This window comes from Herpailurus yagouaroundi, unplaced genomic scaffold, assembly GCF_014898765.1.
Source record: "Herpailurus yagouaroundi ecotype Mexico unplaced genomic scaffold, PumYag 215, whole genome shotgun sequence".
In the NCBI taxonomy this organism is placed as follows: domain Eukaryota; kingdom Metazoa; phylum Chordata; class Mammalia; order Carnivora; family Felidae; genus Herpailurus; species Herpailurus yagouaroundi.
Genome location: NW_024412446.1, coordinates 2,365,075 through 2,372,069, shown reverse-complemented (window position 1 = coordinate 2,372,069; position 6,995 = coordinate 2,365,075).

Here is a 6,995-nt window from a genome sequence, read left to right as displayed (position 1 = left end):
CCACATTGTTTCACTGCCACCACATCCTCTCTGCCTCCTGGCTCCTCCCCTTCTGTATTTAAAGACCCTCGTGATTACTTTGGGCCCACCTGGCTAACAGGGGAGGCTCCCCCTGTCTTAAGGTCAGCTGATTCACAAACAATTCCATCTGCAACCTTAATTCCCCTTTGCTTTGAACCCAACACACTCAAAACTCCGGAGGTTAGGATGTGAACCCTGGACATCTTTGGGAGGCCACTGTCTGCCTGCATTAGGCCAGGAGCCACAGAAGCCTGGGAAACAGTGTAATGAGGGTAAAAGGTTCTGGGTTAGGGGGTGAAGAGGTCTGCCGCTTAATGCTGGGGTGACCCCAGGCAAGTAACTTAACCTCTCTGTGCTTCCCTGTGTCATTCATGCAACAACTATGTGTGGAATACCTGACTATATGCTGGTCTAAGTGCTTGGGATAAAGCAAGGGCTCTTCCTCTCATGGACATATGTTCTAGTAGGACGGAGATGGAAAAGAACCAAATCAGCATACGAGATGTCAGGTGGTGGGAATAATTGTTATGGAGGAAAATTAACAGGGAAAGGGAATGGGGACTGAAGGGTGGGGTCGGGTGCTCCATTAGGAAAAGTGGTCAAGAAAGCCCTCTTGGATGAGGTGACATTTGAGCAAAATGGAGTGAGTTGATCAAGGCCTGTGAATGTCTAGGGGAAGCGTGTTCCAGGCGGGCAGAAACAGTAAGTGCAAAGGCCCTGAGGCAGGAGTGTGCCTATAGTGCTTGAGGAGCATCAGAGAGGCTAGGATGGTAAAAGGAAGCAAGTTGTAGGTGGGGACTTTGGAGAGGCCATGGGGGCCACAGTAGGTAGGGCCTGGTGAGCCATGGGCGATGGCCAAGTGGAAGGTAGTAACTTTTGGGGAATTAATGTGTAAAAACACCTTGCACAGGGTCTGACATATAACACAGGTTTAATAAACTTAAATCTCTAACCTCCAGTGCAAGAAACCGTGTCTCCTCAAGTGAGCCTGGCAGCTCCCTTGAGCTGGGCTGGGCCCAAGGGGATCCCTCGTGGCGGGATATCTTCAGACAGGACCCCCCCACCCCCCTCCACAGGGCCGGCAGCCCAGCACCCAGCCCTCTCCTGACAGTCTCCGGCTTCCGCTCCGTGGGTGTTTGCATAGTGTTTCCTCCACAGCCCCCGTGGTTCTGTTAGTTTTCACTGCTCCTTTATTAATTGGCTTTTCTGTTCTTGGGATTATTTGATTTCCACTTAATTGCTTGATGACAGCAAGGTTTGTTTTTGTTCTTTGCTTTCCCAGAGGAGGGGCAGATGCTGGAGAGTGGGCCATGCTGACTGCTGAGGGCTGTGCGGTCTCCTCTGGGGCAGCATTTCTCTTCCACCTGGGGCCTCAGTTTCCCTTCCTGTCACCCTACAGGGGACCGAGGTGGGAGGCCAGAGGCCACCACATCTTGAAGCCTCAGACCAAGGCTGCAAGGGGGCAGAGGGGCAAGGCCACCCTCTGTGTTTATAGCCAGAATCTGGTGCCGGGGATCCAGCTAAACCCCTCGTTTGTGGAGCGTATCCTGAGCCAGCTGGGCCGGGCCTGGAACACACACATCACTCACTCTCCTCGGCCTGAAAGCAGGAGCCATTCAAATCCCAGCTGAGACAACAGAAGCTCCTAGAGAACTTGCCTGGGGCCACAGAGCCAGCCTGTGGCAGGAGGAGAGCCATCAAAAGACAGACCCCTCCCCCTGGCGGGTGACAGACAAGTAAACCAACAGTGACACTGAAGGTAGAAAATGGCCCTATCGTGGGGCTGGGTGAAAAAAAAAAAATCCCTCCAGTATGTTCCCACTTTAGTTAAATGAACACCTATGTATACACATGTACGTGGAAAGATTCATTCCTTCGACAGATGTTCACTAAGGCCTTGTGTGCTGTTTCTCATGTAGCTACTAAGGAATGCAGGCTGGCAAACAAAGTAAGGCCCCTCCCTCAAGGAACCTGCGTTCCAGAGGGAGAGGTGGTTCATAAGTGACTAAATCAGCAATTGGTAATTTTAAATAATAATACACGCTGTAAAAAAAAAAAAAAAAAAAAAGAGAGAGAGAGAGAGCATCACTAGGGAAGACTTCTCCAAGAAGGTAGTGTTTTGTGGCAACTTTATGAGGAGCTGGTCATGTGACACTGAGGGCAAGATTGTTCCAGGCAGAAAGTACAGCCTGTGCAAAGGCCCTGAGGCGGGAATGAGCTTACTGTGTTTCAAAGCCAGACAAAAGCCTGGTGTGTGAGTGGTTGGGGGCGGGGAGGGAGGCCAGAAAGGAAAGCAGAGGCCAGATCGGAAAAGGTTTTGTGAGCTGTGGTGTGGAGTGTGGATTTGATGTTAATGGCATGCTACAGAAGGATTGTAAGCTATGTATTTAAAAAGGTCTTGTTTGGGGCGCCTGGGTGGCGCAGTCGGTTAAGCGTCCGACTTCAGCCAGGTCCGTGAGTTCGAGCCCCACGTCGGGCTCTGGGCTGATGGCTCAGAGCCTGGAGCCTGTTTCCAGTTCTGTGTCTCCCTCTCTCTCTGCCCCTCCCCCGTTCATGCTCTGTCTCTCTCTGTCCCAAAAATAAATAAATGTTGAAAAAAAAATTTAAAAAAATAAAAATAAAAAGGTCTTGTTTGTGTGGGCTGGGCCAGGCAGGGGTGAACCTATGGATGGCCAGTGGATGCTGGGTGTGTGGGTTTGGGGGCAGGTTACTCAAGACTGCCATTACTGGGGAGGGGGAGCAGGCCAGGGAATCTGGCAGAAGGTGCCTCCTTCATCCACTGGGGATCTGGGCCCAGGCCTTGCAAGGAGCACCCAGCAAGGCTCTCTGAGCTGCCTCCTGCCCTTGAGGCTCCCTGTCTGGGGACACTCAGGGCCTTAACTTCGGGATCCATCCCCCTCCCTTCCACTACATTTGGGCTTCCAGGGCACTTGAAAACATCAGTGAGCCCACCCCCACCCCCCACCCCCCACCCCTCCACATACTACCTACAAAGTTACAAGGGATCTGGAAGCCTGCCCAAACTGGCCCCAAATGCCTCAGGCACCAGTCCCTCCCCAGCACACCTGTTCCATCCTGTAACAAGCCAAGGGTCCTGGCCCAGGGGTCGCTGGTGGCCAGAAACATAAACCCACTGGTACTACCTCAGGGGAGTTCCATGGAAACGCAACAGGATACCTCCTACGGGGTCTCCAGGGTATCTATCCGGCTTGTCTCTGCTCTCTGCCCCCTACTCCTGTCCTCCGTCGTGGGCCTGCTTTCTCTGCTTACTCACGGCCCTATAACCCCATGCTGGCAGGTGGCTTTACTTTGCCTCCAATTCCCGCTCCCATGATGAGCTTTCCCGCCATCCATCTGACAGTTCTCAGAGTCCAAGTTCCCAGTTCCCAGGAGCAGGGCTCTGATTGGCTCAGCATAGGCCAGGAGTCCACCTGATCCAATCAGCTGTGCTGGCAAGTGCGGGAGTTCCTTGCACATAAGACTGTCCTGTCTGGGGGTCCCCGGTCTCTAGACTGAGCAAGGGGCCTAGAAGCAGTGGTTGACATTGGGCTGCTTCCTGTTCCTCAAACAGACTATACTCACCCGCCTCTGAGCCTTCACTCATGCCACTCCTCCACCTGGAGCACTGCCCACAAATCTCATCCTTCGTGGTCCACACCAACTTCTGTGAATTCCCCAGTGTTCCAATCTGTTAACAGCCCTTGGCCCCCAAACACCTTGAGATGGCCCCATAAGCCATCCTTGCACCGTGGCCTGCCCCGGGGGGGGGGGCGCCCGCGCCCCCCCCCCCCCCCCCCACACACACACACTGACTGGGTCCTGCCTGGCCCCAGTTTGCACGGGGCACAACATCCTTCATGCCAGCCCTCACCCAGACCCCAGGACCCAGCGCTGATGTTCAAGCAAACTGAATAGGGGGAAGCAAATGCAAGTTCTGAAGACCCCATCAGGCCTGTGAGACAAGCTCACTGGGAAAGGCCATTTGCCAGGGAAAGGCCATTTTCTTCAGCAAAACTCACCCTTTCTCTACACTGAGCACATTTCTCACCAGCCCAGCCTCCAGGTCACCTCCGCCCTCTGACCAGACCTCTGTGGTCAGATTCCCCCAGCTGTCCCCCACACCTTCCCCAGTTTCCCATTCTGGGGCACACCGTCTGCCCTTCTAAGGCCTCATCTGGAAGTTCTCCACCCCTCCCCACCCCTGAAAAACTTTTTTTAAATGTGTATTTATTTTTGAGAGAAAGAGACAGAGCATGAGCAGGGGAGGGGCAGAGAGAGAGGGAGACACAGAATCCAAAGCAGGCTCCGTGCTGTCAGCACAGAGCCCGATGCAGGGCTCGAACCCACAAACCACAAGATCATGACTGGAGCCGAAGTCAGACACTTAACAGACTGAGCCACCCAGGAGCCCCTGCTCCAAAAGCTCAGATGCTGAAGATAATAATCCTGCCCCGCCCCCATCCACCCTCTTTGCCTGCAGAGCAGGTTTTGCACTTGGACTTTCTATTCTAAGCCCCGTTAATTTTTTTCCCTCTTTCTTCTTTTTTAAACACAGGGTAATTTAAACCCTCATTTCACAGATGAGAGGCTTTCAACTTTGGCACCAGAACTTGGGTTTGGTTTTTTTTGTTTTTTTTTTTTTTTTTTTTTGATCCTCAGAATGGATTCTTCCCAGCCAGAGAGACCCCTGATCCTCTGGGCCAACCTGGAGCTTTTACAGAAATGATTGCTCAGACCCAGGGAAGAGAGGTGACCTGTCCAAGGCCACATAGCACAGGTAGGGTGAGAACCCAGGTTTCCAGAGGCCCCTCGTCTGGAGTTCTCTCTCCTCTCTCTGCTGCAGATGGCCATTTTTTTATAACTTGCAGAAACTATGCACTTGAAGAGAAAAACAGGGGGTAACTGGACCAGCTAGCGTCACATGAGAGAAGGCAGAAGCCACACACAGGGTGTGTCCCTAAGTGACCCATAGTGCTAGAACCACGAGCCCCTTGGGCCCCAAGCAGGGCCATGGGCACTGACAAATAGTGGCTCAGGTGCCTCTGTCTCCCTGGCACCCCCAGTGCAGTCAGGATCCCAGCATCTGCCGTTGTTCTGCTGCTGCCGTAACAGAAGCCACGGTTTACTGAGGGCTTGCTATGTGCCAGGCCCGTTGCACGCATCGTCACATCCAGCCCTCCCACAACCCCGGGAGACGGGCTCCATTCCACTATGCCCACTCTACAGATGAGGAAGCTGAGGCTCAGAGGAACTCAGCAACTTGCTCTAGATCACGCAGCCAGGCATATGGTGGATCTAGGATTGCAAGCCGTCTGGCCCCAGAGCCCACGCTCTTCCTAATACTACCCTCAGATTCAGTGTTTGGAAATCCCACAAGCTGGGAGGGAGCCAGGTGGAGAGGGTCGAGGTAGGGCTGGGGGATCAATTCATCCACTAAAAAACAACGCTGTCGGTCACAAGTGCTAGGTCGGAGCAAGTCAGCAGACTTGGACCAGCCCGGGGCGGGGGTGGGGGGGGGGCGGGGGGAACCCGGCCAGCAGCACAGGCAGATCATGCGCTCGCCTGGGATCTGGTCTTTCTTCTTTCCCTGCAGAGGCCTGCCCTGCCTGTGTGGACAGCCTGGCCGTTCCGAGACTGAGGCACCTGGACACCCCCAGAGCCCTGGGCCAAGTGGCACCTGTGTAGACTGGATGGAAATGCTCTGTGCCAGGACCGTGGAAGGACCCACCCCCATCCCATAAAGTCCTGGACGGGTGGAGGAGGAGAGGGAGGAGGAGGAGGAGAAGACTCTTGATGGTAGAGCAATAACGCTGCTCTCCTTCAGAGCTTGGGTCTTAGGAGCACTCCCCATGGGACTGGAGCTCAGCCAGAGTAAAAGCCTGCAGTCCCGCCCTGGCCGCCAGGGACCTGGATGACCCAGACCCTGTGACCTTGCTGACCTCTCGTCCTACTTCTGTCCCTGCTGCTTACCCTTCCCCAGCCGCATGGGCCCCCTCTCCATTCCTCAAACACCACAGGCTCATTCCTGCCTCTGGCCCTTTGCAATTGTGGGTCCCTCTGCCCGCACGACCTTCAGACATCACATGGTTGGCTCACTTTCTTCTGGTCTTGACTGGATTATCATCCTCTCAGAGAGCCCCGCCCCCGGCAGCACCATCTAAAGTTGCAAGTCAACCCCACCGTGGTCCAAACCCACTTTCTTGTCCTTTCTCCTTAATACCTCCAGCCATCTAATGTAATGTGTTTCATCCTAATGTATGCATGTGTTTGTCCCTCTGTCCCACAGAAGCTCTGTGAGCACAGGGACTTTGGTCCATCTTGCTTTATCTCCAGAGTGTCTAATGCCTCCTGGCACACATGGGCACCGTCCCTGAATGAGGTCTTCAACCTTCTGAAGGTGGGAACCAGCACCACCTGGGCCACAGTCTGGGTTGGTGTTTGGAAGTGACAAGAAGATGTCACATCCAGGCACCTGGAAGAACCACCCAACTGTGAAAACAAGTGTGCGTGAGCGAGGGCAGTGGGAGCCAGGCCAGGCCAGGCAGGAAATTTCCACTGGGTGGTCCCAATTATCACGGTAATTATAGCCACACTTTTCTCCCCGTGACAGCATAGGCTTCCATGCTTCTGTTCAATCAGGAGGGTCCAGACCGGCACCGAAGGGGCGGGGAAGAGGGAGGGAATGAGAGGGGAAAATTTAGAAAAAGATATTCAGAGTCAACAGGCAGCCACAGACTGACGGGAAACCAGAGGGGGTGAGCCGGAGAGCTAGAGTTGCCTAGAATATCTCGCAGTTGCTGGAACGCGACACCTCATGCTGTTGGGATTCTTGCCACACGGATCACATGTGTGGACTTGGATGCACTGAGCTCTCTTTCTCCCGCGGCAGCGCGGGCTCTTTGAGGGGAGCCCGCGTGCCTCTCACCTTGTCCTCCCATATGCCTAACTGGTCCCCGGGGGGCCCGCACACCTGT